Below are 12,630 nucleotides of genomic sequence, written 5' to 3' on the forward strand. Positions count from 1 at the left end.
CTGAAGTTGGCACCCTCAACCAACTGAGCCACCCAGGTGCCCTGAAGATAAAGAGTATTTAAAAGATAAGCTGAGTTTGCAAGTCTAATAATTTATAGTTTTATATTAAGTTGTGAGAGATATATGTATTATAGATTATAATACAATTTTATGTGGAATTAAAGCAAAGGTTATTTCTGTCAAATTCAATGTCATATGGCAAAAATATGTGATGAGCTGATTTTTCTGAACAATCTTTTGTGACATGAGAAGTCATAAAACCTTTGAAAAGTATGGGGAAGAGAACAGCTACAGAGACTGGGGTTGGTGTGAAGTAACTAAAAATTCTGACTCTAGAACAGAGAAGGAAAACTTTTGATGGTCCTCCTACCTTAGTCCTGCTATTTTATCATCTGCACTGCTCTTTGTCATATTTCAGCTAAAAATTCTATGCTAAAACTAGATTTTGGAGAAGGCAGTAGAAACAGGAAAGCGGGGGGGGGGGGCAGCATTCAATAAAGTAAACCTAATTTACTCATTCTTGAAGGTTAATATTTCCAGAGAATCCTATCCAAGTATATGAAATAAATAAGAAGAAAAACAATATCAACTATTTGGGATGCAGAGGAAAAAGGGCACCCAAAGCAAAGAGAAACTTTGAGGAAAATGGAGAAAGGCAATCCAGTATCATCAAAAATAAACAGGAAAATGTCACACGCAGGAAAATTTAGTAATAAACAGTCATCCCAAAGCCATAATCACATTATAGCTCTGAAAACGAACCAGGGGAAAAAACTATTTGAGAAGTTTCTTTTTAAAAATATGCATCAAAATTATGGTGGATCCTGTTGTTCCATTTTTAGTGATGCAGCTTATAAATTTTGGTTTATGATTTAACGATTCTTATTTCTGTTCATAAAAGCTCAACATTTTCATTTCTTTTAACTTTATACTCAGAACTTCCCCTACTACCAAATTTATGTGACCACTTCCACAGCTGACTTTTAGGGAAAACTGAGACAGCCTAATCCAAGAAACCATGGCAAGTCTGTTGCCTCAAAAGTTTTAAAGGAAGATGAGTAAGGTTTTTAGTTTAAGTGAAGGAACTTCTAGCTCCTTTTCTTAAAGTGTGGCTAACACAGAAAAATCAGAAGAAATCAATAAAACTTACTCCTTTGCAGGAAAATACATATCCCCTCGTTTCTATGGCTAATTTTTTTTTACCAATATATAGATGTAAAAAACCTGTATGTGAACAAAATTTTTGCTCTCCAGTCATAAAATTTCAACTTAACCACTGTCAAATTCAGCGTAGAACAGCAAACACATATCCAAGATTCATTTTTGCCTTCAAATGTGTTCTGAATACCAAGAAAGTCTTAAATTTTGAAGCACAAAAATCTTTTTTCCCCAACAATTAAAAATTTCCCAAGTTTTATACCAACAAAGCAAGTAGCCAAATGTGTACCTAGTTGTCTACCACCTCTCATTTTCAACCTCATTTTCCTGCCATATTTGTTTTTGTTTTGTTTTAGGTTTTTTTCCTTTGGAGAGAGAGCACATGCATGCCGGGGGGGGGGGGGGGGGGGAGAGAGAGAGAGAGAGAGAGAGAGAATGAGAATCTTAAGCAGGCTCCACACACAGCATGGAGCCTTATATAGGGCTCAATCTCATGACCCTGAGACCATGACCTAAACCAGTATCAACAGTCAGACACTTAACTAAGCCACTCAGGAGCCTCTGTATTTTTTTAAATACTTTCCATTTATATACAATAAAATTCACTCTTTCTGGTATACAATTCTGAGTTTTGACAAACAGTCATAGTTGTGTACCACCACCACAGATATATTTTTAAGCAAATATTCATGATATCTGCACTCAGTGTAGACTATGAAAACTGCTTTATCCTACCTTGAGTGGATATATAGCAACAAGTCTGTACAAATGAAAACTGAAAAATGACAACCAGAATATTAAAAATGGAAAAGCCAATACTTAAAAGGAAAGTAGTCATAAAACAGAAACAAAACCTAGTATGTGTGTATTAGACTTCTCCCTCCTAGAAATACTTTATTTTTAAATGATCAACTCAAAATGAGTAGTGCCTAGGTGGCTCAGTCAGTTAAGCATCCAACTCTTGATTTCGACTCAGGTTATGATTTCACAGTTGGTGAGATCGAGCCCCTCGTCAGGCTCTGAACTGACAGCATGGAGCCTGCTTGGGATTCTCTCTCTCCCTCTCTCTGTGCATCTCCCCACTCATGCTGTCACATTCTCTTGCTTGTTCTCAAAAAAAATAATAAATGATAACTCAAAATGATAATGCAAAAGGTGCTCATTTATTCATTCTTAAACTAGTTAATTTTAATAAACTATTCAAAGAAACTTTCCTATTAAACCTTTTAATCGATAGGAATATAAAGTTGTTCAAGATACTACTCATAATCTCTTTCCAAATCCCATTAGAAAACAAAAAGAAAAATTAATACTTTGTATCTTAGGGTTAAATCAAATTTCCATCCTGTTTTGAGGCATCTTTGAATTCAGGAATTCCAAAGTAAATACCTAATAAGTAACTAAACAGCAACTATTGAAACTCACTTCACAGACAAAGCTAAATTATGCAAACCTCTACTAAACTGAGAGCCATCAATCTTAGCTGGAACAGTGCTTGGAATAAAAAGGATCACTTTTTTTTTTTAATTACTTCTCAGCATATTAGTTAATCTTATTTTCAAGTAGTATACTATATTCAATGTTAGTATGAGATCTAATAATGCTTTCTTGAAACTTAGGGTCTAGTTACTGAATCTAGTTAGAGGATGGAAGAATATTTATTGTAGTATTTTTTAAATCTTCTGTGTATTTGAAATTTTTCACAATAAAAAGTTAGGGAAAAAACTAAAAAGGGGACCAATTATAAGAAAACCATATTGAACTTAAAAAGCAAAACTTCAGAAGCATTAGCTAAGGAATGATAAGCTTTACAAGAGCTTGATCTGCTTTAGTACTGTTTTATCTTTTATAAAATAAAAAATGTATTATTGAGAATCTCTGCGATCCAGGCCTGTGAGGAGGCTGACGTAAGTCTGGGTCTTAATCTATGGCCTTTGACAAACCACTTATATATTGCAGTTTCTCTCCTCGCTGTACAACTGTTTTGAAAGGTATCTAATAACATACGAAAATTATTTTCAAAGTATTTACTCTATGTCAATGCCTTATTATATTTTATTCTGGCTTTTAGAGACTGCTCCATAATTTGTATGATCAAAACAGTTTAAGAAAAAACAAGATTTCTGATATCTGAAAAAAAGGAATATTAAAAATATTAAAAATATGTCACATATAGTGTCTAAAATAGCTTGTCTAATTGTTAGGTGGCTCCAAGTTTCCTATGTCTCCATAGAAGACAGTAAGAAACCTACCTTTTCTGCCATTATTCTAGAATTAGTAGTTAAAATTTCCCCCAAGACATTTCTAATAGGATTCCTGATAAGTAGGGCAAAATGAAGCTAGAACAAAAGGTCCATCAGCTTGGAAGAACCACCTACTCAGCAATTTCACAGAGTTTCTGGACTATGGTAACATTCCCAGAAACTTAAAAACCAAATCATTACCCTTACTAGTCCAGACCACTCAGAAAAACTGGGTGTTTTCCTTTCCTTCATTCTCTCCTCCATACCACTGTTTCATCTTGACTCTTTCCTTTGTTTATTCTTTTAACTCATACGCCCCACCTTTCAAGGTGTACACTCTTTTGATTTCCTCCTATTCTTATCCCCCACCTGCCTCTTCGCCTTATTTTTCTTTCCCTTTTATCTTTTCCCTGTGTCACTTGATAATCACCCCAGCCATTATTCCATAATCCTGTAAATCCACAGCATTATATCAATAGGGTTTTAGGATACCAGCTAGATCAAATATCCCTATCCTACTTCTGTATAACTATCCAGAAATCTGTGGGGGTGGGGGGACACCTGGCTGGCTCAGTCAGTATACCATGAGACTCTTGATCTCAGGGTCATGCGTTTGAGCCCCACGCTAGGCATAGAGATTACTTTAAAAAAATTATTTTTAATTTAACAGTAACAACAACAAAACCCAGAAATCTGTGTGGACTCCGAATGGTATTGAAGCCTAATCTCTCTCACCCAGATGAAATCAATTTGAATGAGTGTATGAATTTGAGGGAAACATACATATAGACTAAATTATTCACCTATTGTGGTACCAACCAAATTCAGATATTTATCTTTACCTGTTAAGAGTTCCAATTAAGTTAAGTTGGAACTAATGACTTCCAGAAAGGTTTGATGAGCCAGAAATGTCTGGTTTCTTTTCTCCCAAATAAATATAAGTGGGTTTAAATGAAGATGGAAAACTTTTACCCATAAAACAACGTCGTCTTTTACAACCATAAATTTGGCAATCGTTATTGGTTGGTATCTATTAATAAATTTCCATCATCTAAATCTGTATTTGAGGTTAATGCCAGCTTCCAGAAAGTAGTGTCAAAGTCTAGCATTCAATAAGTGGCTAGCTGGATTTAGCTAGGTAAGTGAGGTTACTTAGGTCGTATATAATACTGTACCAAGTGAAAACAGGCATTTTGTAAATAACTGATAAGCACTACCTATCAACTAATAACTTATTTGTAAATGTAATTAGTGCCATTGGAAATGCAATTAGTACAAACAAGGTTCCTTTTGCTAGGTGTAGAAGTAGGTACACACACATCTTATTCTAAAGTAAACCTGATCTACAGAATATATCAAGCAGAACACTAATTATGCTAAACTTTAAGCAGTTTTTAGTTTGGCTATGTTACGGTATACACTATGTTGGCACTCCTCACTCATATTCAATACCACAAATATGCAGGGGGAAAAAAAGAAAAAAGAAAGAGCTCCTCTGGGAGTTATAATGAGGAGCCAGGCTGTTGCCAAGTACGATATACTTGTGGCACTTATGCCACAGGAAAGACAAGAATTTAAACTATCAGCAAAAATTTTCAATTCAACTTTTCTTTAGTAATACACCTAAATCTATAATGCAAATGAATTTTTTTTTAAAGTTCATGTTACAAGAATTTACTTTTATAGAAAGCTTAACTGCAATATAACTATTCTGTATGTCAAAGGATGCCTGTATTTGGTTAACTGTTACAAAAAGGAGACATAGCACCCTATTCTTTTAGTACCCTTCTAGTATCCAGAGTTCCAGGCCAAGGTAATGAAGATGGCAGTGTCTTCCATGAATAACAAAAATGAATAATTCAATGTCCTAATGATATTTAAAAAGGTGAAATATAAGCCAAAGTCAATTCTTGCCCTAAATTCAGAAATACAGCACATTTACAAAGATACTGTTACTCTAAAAGGTATGATAAATGCCTTATAAAAAGAACATAGAGGGGCACCTGGTGGTTCAGTCATTTGAGCATCTGACTCTTGATTTGGGCTCAGGTCATCATCTCCCAGTTGATGAGACTGAGCCCTATATTGGGCTCTGCACTGATAGCACACAGCCTGCTTGGGTTCTCTCTCTCCCTCTCTGTCCCTCCCCGGCTCACTCGCTCTCTCAAAATAAATAAGCATTAAAAAAAAAAAAAAAAACAAAAAAAACATAGAAAGTTGACACCATACTAAAGTTGGAAAGGTTATCCAAGCAGTTAGCTTTTATGTTTTTGTTAATACAAAAGTAATCTGTGGGTATAGAAAATTCAGAAAATACAAGGAAGAAATCACCCATAATTAGCAAGGAATAATCACTTATTATTTTGTTATATTTCTTCCAATCATGTGTGTGTGCGCACATATGTATTTTAACAAAACTGGTAACATCATACAATTTTATATCTACTTTTTTTCACTTTTTTTAATCACATGTATTTCCCTTATTTTTATATATTCTTCTAAAATGTTATAGTGCATCTTACAGATATGCTAATACTGGCTATATGTCTTTTTGGTAATAGAACATTTAAATGAACATCTTGTAGAAGAGTCTTAGTCCACAGTTCTAATTATTTCCTTAGTTCCTATAAGTGTACTGTTAGGTGGGTCAAAGAGTAGAAACACTTTTAAGGACCTTTGAAACACTGACAGGTTTCCCGCTAGAAGGGGTGTACCACTTTATGAACTCTAACCAATGATGTATGAGTGTGCCCCACTTCTCCATGCGGTCCCTGGCCTTACAAGAGAACTGTACTTTTATAGTTTAGTAAAACAAAAAAAACAAAAAAAAAAAACCAAAAAACAAAAAACAAAAAAAACCAATAAGGCATACATTTTGATCATACCTACCCAAATTTAAAATATAAAATAATTTAAGGCAGGTAATATTAGTATGCATTTAGGATTACCAGTATGTATAAGGAATATATGGTAATAAAAGTTATGGGGTAGGAATAAAATAGAAGTACAAACATCTTAGACATCATCTAGAAAACACCTAACTGTATAATTGAAAAAACTGAGCACCCCCCGCCAAAATGGAGCTTTCTCAATCATACACAGCAAGCTAGGCACAGGACCCGAATTTCCCAATTCTTAGACTTCAGTTCTATCTAGAAAGTGGGTCAAGAATTCAGTGTTCTCATTCATAAAATGGATTAAGTTTAATCATGGCTCTCTAAATCCCTTCTAAAGTTTTATGATTTTTACACATTAGGCTGTAACAGGCTGTCTGGTAGAACAGAGCACTGAACCTGTCTCTGGATACCTAGGTTCAAGCAGGAGTATCTAAGTCATGGTTTTGGAAAGATTAGGTAGTGTGTGCCAGTTCTGTATATTGCTAAACTATATACATGTAAGGTGGTTTAATTAATCTGTGTACAAATACTGTGAAAAATGTAAATACACATTTAAAGTATTATGTTAAAGTATGAGTATATTAACCAGGAAAGGTCCTGAAAGAGAGCTGGACTCTCTTGAACTCTAATTTCATGAAAAGGTAAAGCAAGTATTACACAGGATAGCAGGTATAAAGCACTTTCATGGAAATGGGCATATCTGAACAAAAGCTGTGGTACAAGTAGGACCAGGTAACTAACCAGTCATAAATACACAGAATGAAAAGAACAGCCTAGTGTTATGGAAGGACTTACCAGGGAGATTTAGTATCTCAGCTAGTGTAAAACAGATGGTATTAGTAAGGAAAGGAGAGCCTGAAAAAATGTATCTTCTCATTGTATAAGGTGGAAGTAAACCAGTTAATCAACAGCTCCAGTTAATCAAGTTCTACCAGAAGGAGTGGCTATGAAAATGAAATTCTGCTTTTAAAATACCTATTGTATAAAAGTCTCTAGAGTCAGAAAACTCAAACATTGTACAAGCCCTAGCAAAAAGGCATGGGAGAAGGGCCGGGGTGGGGGGGGAAGAGACCATAAAAAAAAAAGATGCTACTAAGACCTCTCTTTTTCCTTTACAATATAACATAAACATTTTCCAAATATAGAATCTATTTTTCTGAGTTTTGACAAAATATGAAAACAGAACACTCGTGAGGATGGGAACACATTCTACACATAGTTCAATTTTGCATGGTTCTGGGCCTAAAAAAAAAAAAAAACAAAAACAAAAAACTGAGTGCTTTGTTTCTTAATGTAGGGAGAAGTATTGTAGTTTACCTCAGTCCCCTGCGAGCGAGCAGGTGCAGGTGTATTCGTCAGGGTTACTATTTTTCAGGACAAAGCTATCAGGGTTTTTTTTCCCCTCACGTTGTGATGGACAATCAAACGAAGCTACTGCAAAGAAAGAACAAAGAGAGTATTATGCATTTATTTGCAGAGGATCCTTAGCCTTGATCCTCAGTGTTTTCATCCCCTCCCCCCCTTCCCCCCCCCCCCCCCCATTAAGCCTGCGCGCTAGGACCTGGTGAAAAAGCCAAGAGCATGGCTTTTTTTTTTTTTTTTTTTTTTTGATATCTTTGTGCCTTTACTAAGGAGCTTCCCGGTTAGGGCGCCCTCCCCAGGCGCCAGGCACTTCCTCAGTTTCAGTGCCAGAGAGTGGTTGCCGGGCTCCGACTTCTGGTTCATGGTCGCCTTTTCTTTCCTAGGCGATACCGAGGCACTGGCACTGAAGCCGGGCATAATCTGTAGCGGAGCAGGGTTTCCGGAGCACAGACACGCTGCCTGGGCCCCGCGGATGCCCACCGCACGCCTCTCCACCCCACTCCCGTTGGTTCCAGTGCCGCGCTGGTTTTCGCTGTGCAGCTGGGGCTGGAGCTCAAACTGAGCTCTCCGGAGCCCCCACCCACGCAGGTCGCTGTCCTGCCAGGGCAAATCCTCACCCTTGCAGCAGGCCCAAGGACCACCCCCCTTCCTAGAGAGTGACCGGGTGGGTACTTATCTCGGACCTCGGGGGCCGCGGGCAGGCGCCTGTCCTCCAGCCGCGGGGACCTCGCGTTACCGGCTGGGCACGGCGGCAAAATGGACTCGCAGCGCCAACGGGCCCGCCCCCTGCCCTCCTCTTCCAGCACCTCGATCCGCCTCCCGGGCCTCGGCGTTGCCTTTGTTCCGTCTCCCGGGTCTCGCCTTTCCCCGGGGCGGGGGGTGGGGAGTGGGTGAGGTGAGGCGGGAGTCCTTCCGGTGTCGACAACCAGCAGCAATAACTGCCACCGTCCGCGGTGCACCTAGGGGCGGGGAGGGTCCGGGACTGCTCGCTTCTCTCCCTTCCAGAGTGGCTGCGCGCGCCACGGAGCGCCCTGCGAGAGCGGGCCGAGCCCGCGCGCGCTGGGAAGCAGACGGCGACAGCTAAGACGCGTAGGCTGGGCCTATGGAGCTCTGGCGACCGGAGGTGGAGCCACCCTGGAAGAAAGCTGGCGCGCAACAAGATGGTTGGGTTTGGATTGTTGTACTTTTTTTTTTGTTCGTTGCATTTTTAGGAACAAAAAAAAAAGCCCAACCCTTCACACCACTTCATCTGCATCTCTCAAGACCAGAAGCCCAGCCACAGTGGCTTGGGGGACGGAGACAACTGTCTGCATTGCATCCCCCACAACTCGGGTTGGGTGGGATGGTCACTCTTGTTGGGACCAACGCCAGGGCTCTAGCCATGGGCTCCAACCAGAGCACAACCAAAATAAGGTTAATTACCGTCCTCCCCAACCTTGCACCTATTTCCTCGCAGGCTTTAGGCTGAATACTCGCGACCCAATTCTACGTAAGATTTTCTTTTAGGAAAAACACTGTTTTCCTTTGGAGAGAAGGAAAAACTTAAAATTGGCTTTAACTTAAACGCTGCTAATGGCTATTCAGATGCTAACCTGACTCACCATTCTGTATAAGGACTTTGTCTAATACCAAACACATTAAGCACTTATACCAACCAATGATCTGTTTGGTTCCAAGAAGAATACAAAGGTGGAGGAATGGCTTCTCCAAAATTTACAGTCTTAGGGGAAGTGCAACAAAAAAATCACAGGATATGTACGGGAGTTGAGTTCGCCCCCAGTAGGGAAGTCTGGTCTTTGGAAGTAGAATTTCAGGGAAAGGTATTATAGACCTGCTATAAATAGTACTTGGGCTCCTTGACTAATCATGCTTAGCTCAAACTCCATAAAAAGCTCCTCCCCGCTCCCTTCGGAGATGTTGAGTTCCTTGCCAATGCCCTTTCCCTGAAACCCAATTTTGCTCTTGCAGAACAGTTCCTATATTTATGCCATATACTCTTCATAAAAACACCGTGGGATGAAAAGAAAAAAAATTATTTATTTATTTATTTATTTATTTATTTATTTATTTATTTATATTTCATTTTTTTAAAGAAAAACGGGTGCCTGGGTGGCTCAGTCGGTTAAGTGTCCAACTTCATCTCAGGTCATGATCTCACAGTTCATGAGTTCAAGCCCCACATCAGGCTCTGTGCTGACAGCTCAGAGCCTGGAGCCTGCTTCAGATTCTCTCTCTCTCTCTCTCTCTCTCTCTCTCTCTCTCTCTCTCTCTCTCTCTCTCTCCTCCTCCTCTCCGACTTGTGCTTTTACTCTCTCTCAAAAATAAACATCAAAAAAAAAAAAAAAGCGTGAGATAGACATTATGATTCTCATCCTGTAGTTGAAGAAATGGATGAAGTGATTTCTCAAGATAAAAATCAAGAGGCAGAGCCAAGATTCTCAAGTTAGAGTCCAGCCAGGTATAGGTTCTTTCTATAGCATCATAACTGTCAATGCCATTGAAAACTGCACCCCGGTCTCCTACTAAATTAGTGTTGTTTTTTAAAACACACACACAAAATCTGATTTGTAAAAGCATCTTAAATACCCTAATGTTAAAATGAAACAAGAGTGAAAGGTTATTGACTCATAAGTCACAAATTATCCTTCATGCAATTATATACATATTTATATAGTTAGATCTGTTTGGTGGTAAATACTAATTAATAAACCTCTGCCCAACTAAATGGAAAATATTGGTTAAATCAGCACAGAAGTCTTAAGACTGTTACACTGCTGAGAGAACATTATGTATTAAACTCTGACGTGTAGAAAAATAGGGAAGGAAAAATAGCCTCTCTCCTCCCACCGTACTAATAAAACAGCACTGGGAATCCCCACATATAGTGTGACTAGAATAAGAGCGAAACCGCCAGACTGAAATGAACATACACAGCTACATCCTTCCCAGAAGATCACAATGTAACTAGATCCTGTTAGAGATAACACTGAGGGATTGTCAAAATTCTTGTCACACTGGAATTTCCTTCTATTGACTGTTCTTCACATAAGTAAACTAACAGCTGAAGACTGGAATTCATATGTCAGCACAACAATAAGACTATAGGGTCTTATTTAAATTTGTCTTTTGTGATATATTATTACAGGTAGAATTTTTTTTAAGATTTTGTTTTTAAGTAATCTCTATGCCCAATGTGGGGCTCAAACTCACACCCCAAGGTCAAGAGTCTCAGGCTCTACCAACTGAACCAGCCAGGCGCCCCTACAGGGAGAATTTCTAATATGAAATATATGTATGTATTCTTATTGTTGTATTGATTTTATTCTATTGATTTTGTTTTGAGCCTTGACAAAGGTAAAACCTGCCAGGTGTCCTTCCATCTACCAAGACATGTGATCAGACGTTCCATAACAAAGGGGACATATAAATAAAACAAAGGGGACACATAAAAAGGGGGCAATATAAATTGCCAGTGTGGGGAGCATCTAATAACTAAGACTGAAGCAACTCTGTGCAGGAGGGGACTGCCGGATAATACAATAATAATAATATAGTAATAATAATTTTATTATTATTCTGTTCTTCTCAATAGCTGCCAAGTTCATGAGTGCAAGCCCCAGTAGTCCTGAAAGAGAATTCCTGGCAATACAAGGCACTGACATTGCAAGGTGTAAAAAGCAGAGGCTTTGGAATCAATTCTGCATCCAAATTCTCTACCACTTACTAGCTGTTCAAGTTACTTAGCAGCTCTAAGTAACCTCAGTTTTCTCTTCTGTAAAACAGGAATCATGATTCACTCATTTATGAAAATTAGGTGACATATAAAGCAATCAACATTGCGTCTGACATATAGGAGGTGCATAATAAATGGTCCCTACTGCTATTGGGCAAAAGAGAACCATACTGATTTTGGATTACGGTTTTCTTGGATTTGTAGATTTGACGCCCAAGCACAACAGTCTTAAGCAGAGCTAAGCTGCCTATGTAGTAGAGGAAGCTAAGACTGTAAGTTTTGCTTTTCTACACCCAGCCCAGGGTGGCCTTTTAAAAAACATAATAGCCTTCTACTTCTATACCTCCTTCTCTGTGCTTAGGGTAAGTAGAGAAAAAAGGAAAAAACATCACACTCAGTGAAAGGAAAACTCTGCAGTTATTTTAAAGCTCTATAATTTCAGAAAAATTGAACATCTAAAACATTCCATTAAAAGGGAAAAAATCTACCTGTAAATATACATTTATCACAAAAGACAGAAACTTACCTAAGACTTGGTGAAATTAAAAGTCCCTGGTTTGAAGAAAGTTCCAGCTTCCATATGTTTCATTTGCACAGAGAAGTTCATGCATTAAATGGAGCCAATAGTAAGATCAGCTGGCTTTTGAAGAGAATGAGAGACACTGCAGCAACAGTAAACTTGGCCTTTAGCTGGGCTGTTTCTGTAGTTGGAAAGAAAAATTGTAAGAATAAAGAAAACTGTCAGAGGTAATTAAGGTGATACTAGCATGTGCTTAGAATTAGCTACTCAGGATTGTGCTAGGCACCAAAGGCACTAATCAAGGAATTTCCCATGTGGTTGAAGAGACAAGTCTTAAAAACAGGAACTAGTTTAGTAACAGTACATGGCCCAGTTAAAAGCCAACATGAGTGTTAAAGACAAGAAAGGAGGAAGGCATCAGAAGCATCAGGGAAAATGCCCAAGGGAGGTGGGAGTCAAATGGAATAATTAAAGATCAGAGGGTTTGGGGCACCTGGCTGGCTCAGTCAGTAGAGCACGTAACTCTTCATCTCAGGTTTGTGAGTTCAAGCCCAACGTTGGGTGTGGAGCCTACTTGAAAAAATGAAAATAATAGATAAAGATCATAGGACTTGAAGATGAGAAAGAGGAGCATTGGAGGTGAGGAGCACAAGCTCAGGGTCAGAATGAACTTTGCTGGTACTGAGTCAGTGAAGAGCATGGCCTGGTTTGAAAATA

At 38.6% G+C, this 12,630-nt stretch overlaps 1 protein-coding gene across 2 annotated transcripts in view; it reads right to left on the reverse strand.

Moving 5' to 3' along the window:
- TRIM13 (tripartite motif containing 13) overlaps positions 1–12,630 on the reverse strand; it is a 42,366-nt gene that overhangs the window by 4,685 nt on the left and 25,051 nt on the right. Inside the window, exons 2-4 of one of the 2 annotated variants that reach the window (XM_006927264.5) lie at positions 11,920–12,094; positions 8,344–8,805; positions 7,616–7,729 (exon numbers count right to left, since the gene is read on the reverse strand). The gene's annotated coding sequence lies outside the window, so the exon portion shown is untranslated. Of the gene's footprint in view, positions 1–7,615; positions 7,733–8,343; positions 8,806–11,919; positions 12,095–12,630 lie in introns of both variants that reach the window. The other variant, XM_006927263.5, reaches the window with a different exon arrangement.

Source organism: Felis catus, chromosome A1 (assembly GCF_018350175.1).
Source record: "Felis catus isolate Fca126 chromosome A1, F.catus_Fca126_mat1.0, whole genome shotgun sequence".
NCBI classification, from domain to species: domain Eukaryota; kingdom Metazoa; phylum Chordata; class Mammalia; order Carnivora; family Felidae; genus Felis; species Felis catus.